General features: G+C 35.1%; 1 pseudogene; it reads right to left on the reverse strand.

Annotated features, from left to right (window-relative positions):
• Positions 1-5,826: 5,826 nt before the first annotated feature.
• On the reverse strand, positions 5,827-11,145 carry LOC118547838 (NEDD8-activating enzyme E1 regulatory subunit pseudogene; annotated as a pseudogene).
• Positions 11,146-17,128: the final 5,983 nt, after the last annotated feature.

The following is a 17,128-nucleotide window of genomic DNA, read 5'->3' on the forward strand; positions in this document are numbered from 1 at the left end:
ATATCCTTGAGCCCAACTACTTCAAATTACATTTGAGTGTAGAAAGGAAAAGTATAATTTATATCCCTGAAAAGGTCACAGCTGTGTCCACTGTGTATTATCAAAATGCTTTTTACTATATGTGAAATTTACTTTACTCTTAAGGTTAGTAAATTCCAGTACCAACAATAACCAATACTGGCAGATCCATTACCCCTTATCTAATACTATGAGGCTAAGAAATTTTAAGTTCTTTTGTCAGGAATAGCCAGTCTGTAAATTTTCAGAACTAGAACACTAACCTAAGTGCAGATGTCTAAATTCCAATACCACATTCTCCTACCAGATGATAAGTTTTAAAGATTTTATTTATTTGTTTATTTATAGGACAGAGAGAGACACAGTGAGAGAAGGAACACAAGCAAGGGGAAGTGGGAGAGGGAGAAGCAGGCTTCCCGCCGAGCAGGGAGCCCGATGTGGGGCTTGATCCCAGGACTCCGGGATCATGACCTGAGCCGAAGGCAGACGCTTAACGACTGAGCCACCCAGGCGCCCCAGATGATAAGTTTTAAAACACACTGTTCAAATCACAAAATATTATTTTATTTAGAATCACTATAAAGTAAGCATGTCAGGATCTAATTTACATGGCTTATGTATTAACTTGAAATTTGCCTGAGTTTCCATTATAGGTTGGTTTTCACTACCATATAACAAGAATTTGAAAATCTGCATTACTAAACTGCTACTTTGTCATATCACCACACTGTGTAACACAAATCACCGTCAGCGCTACATGTAAGAAAAATATTTTATCTTAGGAGATAGACATGTGTTAGAGTAGTGGACTTTATTATTACAGCTATGGTATAACCAATACGTAACATAATTTTTAAAACATAAAAGCATATGCTTACTGTATTAATGTTCAAAGTCGTATTTAATGTGTAAGGAGTCCCTACAATTATATAGATAACTTTCTACTTGATAAATATTCTCAGGAGGATCTCTATCAACAGGAATATTTTAACATGAGACTCTCTCTCCTCTAAAGCTAAAGAAAGAATATAAAACTTTAATTTATTTTTTAATATATATAGAAAACAAATTATGAATTTAAACATCTTTTTTTTTTTTTAAGATTTTATTTATTTGACAGAGAGAGACACAGTGAGAGAGGGAACACAAGCAGGGGGAGTGGGAGAGGGAGAAGCAGGCTTCCTGCTGAGCAGGGAGCTGGATACGGGGCTCGATCCCAGGGCCCTGGGATCATGACCTGAGCCGAAGGCAGACGCTTAACGACTGAGCCACCCACGCGCCCCTGAATTTTTATGAAATGTCTAAGCACCATAGACTATAATAGCTAAAACCTGAAAGAACATTATTTTCTTTCAGATTTGACCTTACAATATGATAATGCAGAGTAAATGCAGTGATAGAAAAACTTACCTAATAGGTTGGCTAGGGAAAAAAACTAAGACTTGGCTTACCACATCACAGAAGATCAATATGTTGCTTCTTTTTTTTTTTTTTTTAATTCATTTGTTTTCCATTGCCAGTTCAGTATCCCATCTGGAACTGCTGTCCCATCTTACAAGGAAGGACATTTTACCTTCTTTCTCATACCTCATTGATTTCTATGAGTGGATATTTCTTTCTTTTTTTTTTTTTTTAATAATTTTTATCTTACTTGAGGGTTTTTTCTACCCTTGCAGAAATAGAACGGGTATAATGGCCACATTTTATTGTTAAGGTAGATTGAAAATAAATAATGGAAAAGATGTAAGTGTGACTATTAGTGTATTATTTTAAAGATATTTTATTTATTTTTTTTTATTTTTTTAAGATTTTATTTATTTATTTAACAGAGAGAGACACAGTGAGAGAGGTAACACAAGCAGGGGGAGTAGGAGAGGGAGAAGCAGGCTTCCCGCTGAGCAGGGAGCCCGATGGGCTCGATCCCAGGACCCTAAGATCATGACCTGAGCTGAAGGCAGATGCTTAATGACTGAGCCACCCAGGCGCCCCTGGGTGTGTATGATTTTAAATTTTAAAGATATTTTAAATGAGTATCAAATACCCTGGTAATCATTGTTCATAGAAGGGTAAATAAAGGAGCTAACTCCTTATTTTCTTTTTTATCCTATGAAAGAGACACACTAGAGTTTTGTTCAATATTAAATAATCTTATCTGCTCAATGGACAAGTACTTAAAAGTGAATTATCAGGGAAAATGAGAACTGATTCGATATTTCAAAATCTTAAGTAGTTGATACTGACTTTTCTTTTTATGTTTCTACAGTAGAAAAAAATAGATATTTAATGGTCACTTTTCATGATGCTGAAAGAGCACGTGGATGCCACAGTTAAGCTTTGTACCCCTAAGATAGCAATATCAATACCAGCATTTAGCCTGCATTCAATTGCAGAGGTGCTGCTGAATCACAAGTGGTTGGGTTCTGAGTAATTGGCAACCCATTTATCATTAAGTAACTGATAACCACTGATACCTGACTTTAGCTTTTTTATGTAGATTTTAAAACTTGGGAACTATATTTGTAAACTATCAGAAGTGAAAAACAATCAACATTGAGAACAAAACAACTGAGCAGTATTATTCATAGGAGATTTAACCAGATCGCTGTGCATTTTTTAGGATTTCATTTTACATATAGGTTGAACTATATTAAGTTCTATTTATATAAATCAAAAAGAGTAAAAATCTTAGAAATTGTATGTAATTCAACATGAGAAAGAAAATGAGAGGGCTTTTCATGGAGCTATGCCATGGCAGCAGCCATTTTTTCAGGATCTAATGGATTTAGGCTACTGTATTAATTCTAACACTAATATTCCTTCATTCATCCAGCAATATTTATTGAGGGCAGACCATATACTGTGGATGTAAGTTACCCTACTGGACAGAACAACCAATATCTTTACCCTCATCAAATTTGCAATGTAGTAGAGACACATTAAATAAATAAGTAAAATATATGTGTGGTATTTTAATTAGTATTAAGTGCTGAGAACAGAAATATATAGCAGGGAAGGAAGATATTTTGTAAGAGAGTCAGGGTTGAAATTTTAAAGTAGTTGTTCTGGAAGGTTTCAAGAAGAAATAAAGTCTGAAGGGAAGGGACTGACAAGTCATGTGATTGTAAAAAAGCCTTCCTGGCAGAGGGAAAAGCAAGCATAAAAGCAAGCATAAAACAGCCTGAAGCAGGAAAATGCCTGGTGTGAGGAGAAGGTCAATATTGACAGAAGAGGTGAACTAGAGGGAAAAATAATGAATAATAAGATGAGCAAAATATGGTGGCACCAGAGCCTTTTGAATCAGAGTAAAGATTTTGGCTTTTATTCTAAGTGAGGTCGGAAGACTTGGGAGGTTCTGAACAAAGAAGTGACATTATCTTATTTTTTTCTAACAGACTCACTCTGTCTAGTGGGTTGGGAATAAATTTAGGAGCAGGGATAGAAGCTGGAAGACAAATCAGGAGGCTGATATAATTATTCCAGTGAGTCATGATTTATTTGAGACAGAATGAGGCACCATGTAGGGGATGGTAAGAGGTTGGATTCTTGATATATTTTAAAAAATAGAACTGAGAGTATTTCCTGAAATACAGGATATTAGTGTGAGGGAAAGAGAGGTATTGGGAGTGACTCCAGCATTTTTGGCTTTAATAGGAAGAAGGAAAAAGTTGTTATAAATATGTTGGAGAAGATGTAGGAAGCCTAAGTTTGTGGTAGAAAGGATATCAGGATTTCAGTTGTGGATATACTGCATTGAGAAGCCAAGTACGATGAAGTTTTAGAATATAAGTGAAGTCCAGAGCGACAACCAAGAAAGAATTCTTAAGACGTCTCTGGTGCAAAAAGGTGATTTTATTAAAGCACGGGGACAGGACCCGTGGGCAGAAAGAGCTGCTGCACTGTGGTCTTGAGGAGTGGCTGATTATATACTCAGGAGGTGGGGAGGTGAGGACGAAGGGGGTGTCCAGAAGGACTGTCATATGCTAAAGACTCTCAGGATACTAGAGGCCTGGTTATTGTCAAGCCAAGGCTGTTTTCCCCTCTAATGAGGCACTAACATGAAGACAGTTGGGAGTTTCCTGGAGGAATGTTCCATTCCTCCTATCACATATCCTTGTCAATGGGCTTTAGGTTTAGAAGAAATTCAGTTTTATTTACATTTCCTTCTGCCTCAGCCTCCCTTAATTTTATGGAGGGGAGGGTGATGTCAGGGCTTCGGGAACTGAGTTATGGGTCTCTGGAAGTTAGGCTATTGATAAGAAAGCTTCTTCCTTGTAAATCACTAGGACATTTGTAAACTGAGGGAGACTTCTGTCCTGCCAAGACTTTGATCTCTATCAGTTAACCATTTGTTTTTCCTTTAGGGCCGCCAGGAGTGCCTGAGGAATGTCACATATATCACATGGGGGGGGGTGTAGGGTGCCTTCTTCTGCTTTGTCCTCACTTGCCTTCTGCTCCCTCATTAAGTAGGTATTGAGTGTCAAGTAGCACATCAAGTAGGATTCAGTTAGGGAATCAGAACCGGTAAGAATGGTATGGAAGAAAGGGTTTATTATAGAGATTAGATTTCCAAAATTATTGGAACTGATGAAGAATTTTTTTGTGAAAGCTGTACTTTTTGTATGTGGTGGTGGTCGTCCTGAAATCACTCTTCAAAAGCAGGGTTGGCAGTTTTGGAGAAAACAGACAGTGAAACAGAATTATCAGTATAAAACAAACCCCAAAACAATATGGAAAAATCTACAATGGCAAAATGGAACCTGTGAGAACAAACTGGAACGTGTGTCTCTCTCTTACTCCCTCTTATCTCACTGATGAAGTTTGCTTGGAGAAGTCAGATCACTTCACTATAGAGAACACGATGTGCTTTGTCGCAAACCAGAAAGTTGAAAAGAGAAAATGTAGTAACAGCTAGAAAAGATGGATGCTGTGACTTTCCTCATTAACAAAGTGAGCGAGATCAGCAAAAATGTGTGTGAGCAGCACCAGGCCTGCTTGGTGGCCATTGCTTTGCCTCCACATCTCATTTTCTCCCCTTGTCATCAACCCTAACTTGTAAATACTAACCCAGATTAGCCAAATTGACACAGTACAAAACTACCACTACCACATGTAGGCAGTTACATAGTGTGTCTAGAATGTAGGAAGGAGAAATGGGCTTAAAGTGTACACCTGGATTTATTCTTTCAGAGGTGATACTCAAAGTAAAGCAATTGGATTCTATCACCCAAAACATACATGTTGGTAGAAGATAGAGAAGTATTTAAGAATGAAGCCCCAGAAGAAGAAGAAAAAAAGAATGAAACCCCAGAGCACTCTAATTTTTTGATATCAAGGATATAAGGAAGAACTTGCCAAGGACTCTGAGTAGTAACAGTCAACGTGTAGGATGAAAATCTAGTCAGGGTGGGATCCAGAAAGTCAAGTGAAACAGAGTGATTCAAGAAGGGAAAGTGATTGTTTCTCCTCCTCCATCCACAATTATTGAATTCCCCTGTGGGGAAAATGGGCTTTGGGTTTTCATCCAAACTGTTTACCCAGATATAATAAAGAGTATAAGACAGTACCAGTTTTCTTCTGTGTCATTAGATGGCAGAATCACTTGAAATACATATTTCCTTTTGTAAATGAGAAAAATGTTTATTAAGGAAACAACAATTTAACAGCTCTCGCTTAGGAGACTTTTATGGACTAGAGCATAATCTGAAGACAATTACAGTTTCAGTCATAAACACACTACATAGGGTGCTTATTTTATAAACACAAGGATGCTGAAGTTTGTGACATGCTGACATAATTGTGTTATTAAATTTACAGAGTTTGGTGGTAATTGTGATTAAACTCTTGGGCAGCAGCTCCCCCAAAGAATGCAGTCATCATGTGTGACTCAACAGCTCCCCATTAGCAAAATTTGTAATCATAATCATCTTTCACCATTACAGGTAACCTATATTCCTAAAGGAAGTTGTTCTTCAGTCTGATAGTTTAAGTATGCCTGGTTGTCTGCCATGTTGTTAATGAAATATTTTAACAGCCCATACGATTAAGTACAACACAGTCCCATTATCTGGAATGTCCAAACTGGAAATAATTTCATCCTCGTTAATGATGTTCAAACCATATTCTTTAGTTAAGGATGTATATCTTAAAACTCGAAGAAATGGAGGATTGCTGCAGAATAATTTTAATTCTTACTTTGTAATGGCGTCTCTTGCCTGGCCTGTGGACTGCAGCATTTTGTCAATATGATTACCACAGCAGAAGCATCTTTGTTTGCTTTAATAGTAAGTGGTTTGCAGTTTTATGGGTGCTCCCTAATCTGCAGTCGTATAGGGAATTGTGCCTCAAACAGGTAAGTATCCTTGGTCCTCTTTGGCCACAAAGCCCTTTCAGGTATAAGCTAAAATCCAAACAGATGGAGTCTGTTTGCTGATATTTATGCAACAATCATCATTAATTATATCTTTAGTATTGATTGGGATCTGAATTGTATTTATTGCTGTGTTTATATTTTTAAAAGCTTGTTAAAAATTATCTTCATCTTATGGAGCCCCAGTATAATTCTTTAGAATCCTTTGTCTAATCAAATCTCTGAGGTTCTCTTTTTCCTTACACATTTTAGGTGGTCATCCATTTGTTCCATTATTCTACTGTGCTAAATATTTAGCTATAGCAATCAATGGAGTATGGCTATGGGCCTTCCCCCCACCCCCCAATATGATCCAAATCGTAAGGCTGTAAATGTTTTCTCAACTCAGGAAATGGTTTATCTAGTTGTAGATCTCCTAATACATTATCTGAGTAAAATTCTATTACTCGATGTTCTTTTATAATGATCTTCCTATAGCCAACCAGCCATATATAGCCTACACATTAAAAGGGGGATGTGGGAATTCCAGAAGATTTCAGCTAAATGTAATAGTGTACTTTCAGGGAGCCTAGTTGCAAGCACAGTAGTAAACCTACAGCAAAAAGAATGGTCATTGCTTGGGTTTTCTGAACTCTCTTCCACAAACTTAATAGATACATTGTTATTTAATTCTTACAAGAGTTCCACAGCTTGAGCTTAGTTCTTGCTGACACTGCTGTTTTATAGGAATAAATAATGTTTTCAGCATCTTCTCTGCTGATCTGATTTCCATCAGTAATTGTAAATGAATCAAGACCGAGTAGTTCCAAGTTGTTAAAAATTTCAGTTCCTGTGGCTCTTGCATTTATTAGGTAACCTTGAGCAGACCCTAAAGTCTCTTGCCCATGATTACTCCACAACTGCAGCTGCCCAGCCCCCACGGAATAGCCAGTAACAGCCTGCAAAGTGCCACCATCATCTCTTGAAGTTTTTTTTTTTAAATCAGAAAACTTTCTCATTCTTTTTATTTCCAGCGTTATTGAGATATAATTGATACATAACATTGTGTAAGTGTAAGGTATACAACATGAAGACATTTTTAATATTATATTTTAATATGGTGAACAATGAAGTTTACTATAAAACTGAATTTCACTGGGAACATTTTCTGTTCATATGTTGTCCATTTCATTGATTTAGAGTGTTACCTTGATGTTCCTGTCTAGTCAAATCTACAGATGAGAGAAAGTTTACAAAGGAGTAAGAATAAACTATCTTGAACAAAAATAAAAAACCCAACTCTTCAGTTCAGATTTCATTTTAAGCCCATTTTATACTAGTAAGTGGAGATGCCAGGATAAATTTAATAAACTGTATAAACTACTAAGACTCTTCAACCTGTCTGTCATGTAGTCATTTGTCATTGTTGCTCTTATACAGAGCTGGTGCTACAGTGTTTATTTCCAGCTCTCCAGCTGGGTCACTTAGTTAATCTCTCTTTACCTTTAAAAATAGGGATAAATTGTTCTTTGACTTACCTCAATGAAATGATGTGACTGCTGATGAGATGACATTTGTGAAACAATTTGATTGTCTCACAAAATAATTGCCATATGATTTCAAAACCACCTGCTGGACTTTTTTCCTATCTGAAGAACAAACCCCTGAAATTAGATTACTCCTGCAGCTTTACATGGTTTGAAATGAGATTTTTTTCCTACAAGAAACAATGTATGGTTGCCAAAGGTGGCCTGTCTGACTCAGAGAAATCTCTAGTGATTAAATGATGTTCTCACACATGTACAGTAGGCATGTGCATCTCTGAGAGATGCAGATGAAGTCATCAAGACAGAAGACTTAGGACTCTGATTCCTGGGAATCAGCTCTCTTCCCTGTGAACTGTTTTGTAGCATTACTAAAATTTACTAAATGTAATATGGTATCCCGCCTGTATGGGAACCTGGAAGAGTTTGAAAAAAGGATGGTACATAAAAACTATGGAAATCTGAAAAAAAGTTACTGAGCACTTTTGAGTACTTTTTTATTATTATTATAAGCTTAATATCTGCTTGAAGTTTATGATGTTATTAAAATAGTTAACACAAGGATAGCTTGACTTATTAAAGGCTAGTGTGTAGATTTCAAAATTCTATAGCCATAATATAGCCCGAAGATAACATTTGGAGAACTGAGTTGTTCTTTAATATATGCATGCATGCCAATATTTATAAGGACACACTATTTTCTAGGCAGTGTGTCAGCATTGGGAAAATGTGGTTGTTAGTACTACATTTCAAAATGAATGTTAATTATTAATATGACATATCAATTATATTGACCAAATAATTATTCCCTACTCCACAAGGGAAGAAAATAAACACATGATTTATTTGTTGTTTTATTTTTGCAAAGTTTCAAGATAGGATATTTCTGGTATTCAGGACATTGATTTCACTGATAATTAGCCCCACAACACTATTAGAAAAACTGCCAAGTCCTTTTATGCTCCAGTTTGTTGATTTCCAAATTGATTAAGTGCAAAGAGAAACATAAATTAGAGTGTCCATATCTGTTTTTTAGGTTCATATAGTCCATTAATTTACTAATACACATATATGTTTAATATAAAGTTCTCTACTTCATAGAATACATGATGGGTGGATGACAACTTGGATGACCTCTTAATCACCTTTTTCATATTATTTTATCTTACCCAATTAATACTCAGTCTTTAAAAAATACTAATATATTTCTAGTTTAAGCTCTGAATCTCATGGTATTTCTTATTTCTGTTTTCCATACCCATACCCCAACCACCCAATTACCAATTATTATCAATTTTGGAAATACATCTCAATCCCTTCTCTTTTTTTTTTTTTTCACCATTCTCACATTTTGAATGCCCTAATTTCAACTGTAGTCCTACTTTGCACCAAGTGTTGTCTCCTCCTAGTATGCTTCCGCATGAATTTTGAATTACCCTCTTTAGAACAGGGGTGAAAAGTTTCTTGTTGGTTTATGTCATCTATAAAAAATAAAATCTAAGCTCTTTTGCAGTAAGGCATCCAGACCCTTTGTGACCTGCCCCAAATACCCTGTCCTTTTTCTCTGACTCCCTCACACACATTCTAGTTTTTTTTTTAATGTGACACATATTTTCATATATTTTCTTTAATGTGACGTGCCGTTCTTTCTGTCATTCTTTCCAGACTCTATTTTATTAATCTCTATGTATGCCTCAAGACCAAGCTCTCATTCTGCTTCCCTGATACAACTTTGTAAACCTCATGCCACTGCGTAATTTAACTTATTATAATAGTTTCCATGCTTTATTATAGGGTTTCTTCCATTTGTTTTTCTCACTAGGCTAAAAGTTCCTTAAAGGTATACACCAAGAGTTATTGCTTTCTTATGATTCCAGAAAAACGTAAGAGAAGGCCTAGGCTATATAAAACACCCAGTAAACATCAAATGAGCAAACTAGATCCATTCTTCATTCTCAGTCTTCAAATATCCACCAGCTCCATGAATTAAACTTATGACTAATTTTAATGTAGTACCTATCAAGAAAGCAGAGATTACAGCTCTCATTTTTTATACCTAACATCATCCCTCAGCTTTATTAATGTTTCAAAGAGAAAATCGTTGTGGGAACATTTTTACTACAGAAAGATCTAAGTATAAAGCAACTGGGAAATTTAACTTTGTAACAGACAGACAGTTGTTGTTTCTTACAAAGTTACCATTCTGAAATAAGTCATTGCAAGGAGAGAAAAAAATCTCTGTGCTGAAAGTTGGAAAAAGAAAGTCTGGCTTTTGGGAAGGTATTATGAATTAGATTAACAAAAGAGTCACATTATATGCCATAAAGGTTTTATGTGCTATAAAATGTGAAGAGTAATTCAAAGTTGTGAATTGACGCAGGCAAAATTCTAAAGAAACCCAGAGAAGTTTTGAATTCTAGCCATAACTATAAATTTACATTCTGCTCAGAGTTTCTGTGTATATATCTCAAAAGATATGTCTGGTAACTAGGTTGTTTGTATATCCTAGGCATATAGCATTTGGATATTTGAGGCATGAAGCAACTTCTCACTCATCATCCTTGACACTAGCTTTTTAATTTTTACTCTCATATAGAACTATGATTTCATTATTCATTCATATGCATGTCCTTATTATCTCCCCATCAACAGAAAAATATAAATGAAAATGCCTGCATTATTAAGGAAGCCTTTTCAAAAACAGGTTGCCACCACTATTGGGAGGCAGTTCTCCAAGACATTTCTACATGTTTTGTGACAGAGTTTATTCACAAGGAGGTTTGCATAGCAAACCCTGGTCAAAAAGTAGACATGTTTCCTTACCAGCATAATAAAGATACTGCCTCCCTGCCAGGCAAAGGTTGATCAGATTTCTCTTCATAAAATTGAGTTTTCTAAGCTTGGTTTCCTCAGCTGTGCCGTAGATCCCACTGGGTGTACATTATTCACCAGGACCTGCTTCATGTCTTCCCCATGGGCCTTGGTGACAAGGGAAACTGATAGAAGCATGGCTCTCATGCTGCCTGCTGCATAGTGGATATTAAAGTACGGAAATCCATTTGACTCATTGTTTCCATACCGATGTAGTATATGAACCTGTGATCAACTTCAAGGTTGATCCAGCAGCTGTAGTCGGCACTGCTGCTTGACCATTAGACAACTTTGCTTTCCTGGCTTCATTTCCTGGCACTCTATATACCTCACAGTCTGTGCTGTAGTTTGTAGTTCCCCGAACATGCTGTACTGCTTATATGTTTTGTTTTGTTTTCTTTTCTTTTCTTTTCTTTTCATCTGCCTGTATGTGTATCTGCTTGGCCCTGGTTATCTTCCTTACAGAGTATATTTTACTTTATTGTCTCCTTCCCATGAAAATTTTCATGACTTTTACAGGTACCAGGCTTTATCCAAGTCATGGGCTTCTCTAATAGAGAATATATTTTAACAAATTTCCATTTTATGTGTAATTATTGTATTTTTCATTATTTAAATTTGTGCAAGATGCCTATATCAAACTACTCAGTAACTGCTATGTGCAAATCAATAATAGATAGTAGATGGAGGTAGGTTGATAAACAGTGCAGAAATGATTCCTAATCTCTAGAAACTTACAGAGAATTGGGAAAGATGAACATCATATAGATATAGAGGTATATAACAAGGGGATCAAATAATACAAGGTCCACTCTTGGAAGCTTTCTCTGTGGAAAAGATGCTTCAGTTGAAGCCTGAAGGGAAGAAGAACTAGTTCACAAAAAGACTTGATAGATATTATATAACACAGCATGATATCTAGCCAGCACTCAGTAAATATTTGAGAAATGAAGCAAATGAATTAAAAAATCAATTTTTCCTCAGTTTTTAATATGTTCTCTTCTAATTCCTGACACTTTTTGAAAGACTTTTTTTTTTTTTTTAGGGCTTATTCATGACTTCCTAAAAGTGATTAAAAAATTACCCTCTTAAAACAAATAGTTTCAAGTCCTGTAATGATTGTATCTATGTGCCACTTTCTTCCCTCTAGGACACTGGTTATTAAACCTAAAGGGATAAATGGTATGTTGGGACCCTAGAACTACACCTAGTACTAAAAACTCACATGTTGGATATAGTGTAGAAACAAAGTGGGCCTGATATTTTCCTATTTAGAAAATAAACAGAATTACCTGTTTTTATAAAGGTAAAAAAAAAAAAAATTCTTCCATTGGCTCTTAACAAAAAAAACCACTTATGGTGTCTCCTTATTAGACACAAAGAACTTGAACTACCCACATGCAAGACAGATCATCTTATCATCATCTGGAAGGTTTTTTGGAAAAATTTCCTGTTGACTGGTATTTCTGTGATGCCAGTCTGTTGAGAATTGAATCAGTGCTGTTTAAGAGAACTCAATTGAAATCACTCCGAGTACTTGGGGAATTACCTACCTTAGAGTCAAAATATTTTTATGCACTTACAACCTGGCCCATGTCTACCATTTTGTAAAGCATCAGTTCCAAGAGAGAGTATAATATACTAGTAGCAAAAAGGAAAATAATGAATTTTATTTTCCACATTTGTACAAATGACCTGGAACTGTGTTCATATTACATTAAGATACTGTCCAATGTATGATGAGCAGCATTTTGGGAATGAAATAAATAACCAGATCAAGGAACTGTGATGTACTTGCTAATTTTATTTCTAGAACAGTGGTTTTTACTGCATTTCACTTTGCAATTAGAGAAAATTGCCACACCTAGTCTTTGTTGCAGACAAAGATCTGTACCATATGCCTTTGACTTGAAAAATCACCAATCTCTCATTTTCCAGTTTTCTTCAGCATGTCTAATTCATTCAATCTAAGTTACTGTAAGTACAGAAAAAAAATTAGTTGCTAAACTTTCAATTCCTCAAAATCAGTCAACTTTAAAAAAAATTATATTTTTCCCTAAATGTAACTAACATATTTTCCATTAAAGAAATATAAAGCAAAATTAAATTAAAAATTAAATGATTATGCACCTATTGAAATGATCATATGGTTTTTATCCTTTTTCTTTTAATGTGACATATCATGTTGATTATTTGGCAAATATTGAACCTCCCTTGCATCCCAGGAATAAATCCCACTTGATCGTGGCATATGATTTTTTAATGTATTGTTGGATTCAGCTTGCTAATATTTTGTTGAAGATTTATGCATCCATATTCATCAGAGATATTGGCCTGTAGTTCTCAGGGTTTTTTTTGTTTTTGTTTTGTTTTTTTGTGGTGTCTTTACCTGATTTTGGTACTAGGGTGATACTGGCATCACAGAATGAATATAGAAGTTTTCCTTCCTCTTTTATTTTTTGGAACAGTTTGAGAAAAAATTTTTTTTCTTTAAATGTTTGGTAGAATTCACCTGTGAAGCCGTCACATCCTTTGACAAAATACAACATCCATTTATGATAAAAATCCTCTGCAAAGTGGGTCTAGAGGGAACGTAGCTCAACATAATAAAGGCCTTCTATGAACATCCCACAGCCAGTATCATACCCAGTGGTGAAAAACTAAAACCTTTTCCTCTAAGGTCAGGAACAAGACAAGGATGTCCACTCTCACCACTTTTATTCAACATAGTACTGAAAGTTGTCCTAGCCACAGCAATTAGACAACATGAGAAATAAAAGGCATCCAAATTGGTAAGGAAGAAGTGAAACTCTCTCTCTTTGCAGATAATTGTAACAAAAATAAGCAGTTATATGATGAAGATTAAAGGAAGTGTTGGCAGTGGTGGATAAAGTGATGATGTAAGGCATTCATAAAGCAGACGCTTTCTGAGCTAAAAATCCAAATGAGGATCCAGCAAATAAACTCAGTTTATGTTCTTTCTCTATAAAGTTGGAACAATATCTACCTTATAAAGTTTTTTCTGAGAATTTTTTAAAAGTTTTGTCGGTGAAGTGAATAATCAAGTGAATGAGATCAGAGCAGTAAACTTGGTTGAAATTGTGATCCTGCTTTCTTGAGATTACTCTGCTCTTCTATAAACATAAACCACCACTACTTTCTTAATGAAATTGTTCTCATACTATACATGACCCTAGATCTTGCTAGTCCTTTTAAACAGGATTTGTGTTACAGACTTGTCCTTGTTTATTTGGACACTAACTGTTTGCTATCATATAACTGGCTTTCTTAAAAAAAAAAGTCAAAACAAATCTCCTTCTAACTAACTTATAGTTTCTTCCTTTTACTGTTTGCATCAAACATTTAAGACAGTCTATTAGGAAGAGACAACATGTGTTTTAAGGTTACTTGAAGGCACAGTAAGGGATGAATAGTTAGGAAGATGATGAGAACTGTAGGTGAGGTATAGGGAGGTATAACAGAGATCAATGTTTTTGAACCTTTTTCATTGCAAGGAAAATACAGGACATGATGAAATTATTTGTAGACCATGTGTATAAAAAGATTCTAATGGCAGAAAAAATGTTTATGAGTTAATATTAGTAGGAAAAGAATATATATTTTGGGGTTAACACTATACCTAAGTTCACACACTCGTTTTATTATGAATGAGTTGTGTGTCCACTGGCAGTTTGTTCAATCCCTAATTCCTTTCTTCAGGTGATACCCAACTGACTCAAGGTGTTAGCTATTTATTTTTCAGCTTTATTGACATATAATTGACAAAATTATAGAATGTTAAAGTATGGCACATACTGACTTTATATACATATACATTGTGAAAGGGTTACCACCATTGAGTTAATTAACACATCCATCACCTCACAAGAGAGAGTTAGCTCTTAATAGTAATATTGGAACATCCCTTTTATCCTTTCCCATTCTTTGTGATTTATATTGTCTTTTAGAAACAGGACCCAAGATATATGTCTGATCCAACTATGCTGTCTTTCCTTCAGTAATAAACCTCACTCAGTGGATCAAAGGCCAGTGTCAGGAATCTCAGCCTGTCTGCCATCTCAACCATTATTCCTCAATGATTGCAATTAAATCTAGGACAGTATTCCTCCATGTTACTTCCCTCTCTTTCGTAAAAACAAAACTTTGAGCACAATTAAGACAGTTTCAAATCTCTACAGTTAACTGAAAGACATTTGCAGTGGATTTAATAATGTTTGATGTTCCAGTGATCATAATTGTCATTTGCCTCTAAACAAGCTTTAATATACACATCACTAAACCCCTGTTCTATTTTTCTGTAAGTGAGGGAAGCTTGTTAGTAAATATTTTCCATCAGTTGCAGAAGAGACAGGGTCTTCTTTGTGTATTCATCAGATGTTTTATTGAGCTAGGTTCAGTGTGAGTGAAGTACTATTCTAGAGCTGGAAATACAGCAGAGAAAAAGACAGGAAATAGCTAGTAAGTATGTGTATGAATGCATATGTATTATATATTTGCAATATTTATATAGATTGATATAAACATATTGCATGTAATATATATCATGTAATATATTATGATATATATAGTACAGAGAATAATGTCTTTGCAAAGATGTATATCTCCTAATCCCGAGAGTCTGTGTATCTGTTACCTTCCATGGTAAAAGGGGCTTTGCAGATGTGATTCAGTAAAGGATGTTGAGATGGCAGAATAATTCTGGGTTATCTAGATGGACCAGTGTAATCACTAGAGTTTTCATAAGAGAAGCAATAGAGTCAACATAAGAAAGAAGATGAAGTGGTGATGGAAGAAAGAGGAAAGGTGACAAATGAGGACAGCCTTTAGAAAATGGATTGGGAAGAAAACAGATGCTCCCTGGAGCTTCCAGAAGAAACCAGTCTACTGATACCTTGATTTTAGGACATGTGATCTCTATAAGTGTAAGTTAGTAATTTGTGTTAAGTCACAAGATTATGGTAAATTTTTACAGCAGCAGTAGAAAACTTACACAATATAGAATATACATTATATGTATACACCATGTGTTACAATGTATTTTATATATAGTATGTATATTAGTATATATGCTTGCAGTATCCACTATACATATGATATATTATAAGCTGTCTATACTATATAAGCTATATAATACCCATGAAAAATGAAAGTTTATGTCTACATAAAAACATAACACAGCTGTTCATAAGGTATTTATTTGTAATAGTCCCAAATTGGAAACAACACATACGTCCTTCAGTAGGTGAAAGATTAAGCAAACTGTGGTGCATCCACTGCTCAGCAATAAATAATGGACTATTAATATGTGCAAAAACCTAGATAAAACTCCAAGGAATTATGCTAGATGAAAAAATCCAACCTCAAAAGTCACATATTGTATGATTATATTTATATAACAATTTTGAGGTGACAAAATTATATAAATGGAGAAAATAGTAGTGACTGCTGGAGGGTCAGGAATGAGGTAGGGAAGGGTAGTGAATGTGACTATGTGAAGGTAATATGAAAGATCATGTGGTAATGGAAAGATTCTCAATCTTGACTGTATCAATGCTAATATCCTGGCTATGATATTGTACTGTAGTTTCACAAGATGTTACAATTGGGGTAAAATTGTTTTGAGGTGTATCACATCTCTCTATATTATTCTTATGACTACATATAAATTTACAATTAGCTCAAAAAGATTAATTTGAACAAAAACAGTATGTATATACCATTTACTTAATATAAAGTTTAGTTGCCTTCCTTAAAAAAAAAAAAAAGTTTGGGATTAAACAGCAGGATGTTCTTATTTAAACTGATGGAGGGCAGAGTGCCTGGGTGGCTCAGTGGTTTGAGCATCCTACTCTTGATCTCAGCTCAGGTCTTCATCTCAGAGTTGTGAATTCAGGCCCTGCATTGGGCTCCACGTTGGGTGTGGAGTCTACTTATAAAATAAAATAAAATGATGGGAAATAATTGGAGATACTATTATTTGGAGAAACACGTTGCTTTAGAGAAAAATTACTGCAGTGGAATTTGGAAGGCCAGGGTTATGACTGTTTCTCTGTCACTAAAGAAACAGATCCAAGAAATGAGTCATTTAAATCATTGGACTTCACTTTCCTCGTGTGAAATATGTGTGAATTTGTTTAAATGATCTTAAAGTTTGCTTCAATTGATGATGTGATGATAATTGAATAAATGCTAGTAGATTTTCTCCAAAAGCACTCAATATATTTATTTCCCATAAATATCTCCTTCTGAGTTTAAAATAATTTACTTATTCATGTATTTCAGTATGTGAGCTATATGCATTCATAAAGTCTCATTTTGTTTTTGTAGA

Source organism: Halichoerus grypus, chromosome 11 (assembly GCF_964656455.1).
Source record: "Halichoerus grypus chromosome 11, mHalGry1.hap1.1, whole genome shotgun sequence".
NCBI lineage: Eukaryota > Metazoa > Chordata > Mammalia > Carnivora > Phocidae > Halichoerus > Halichoerus grypus.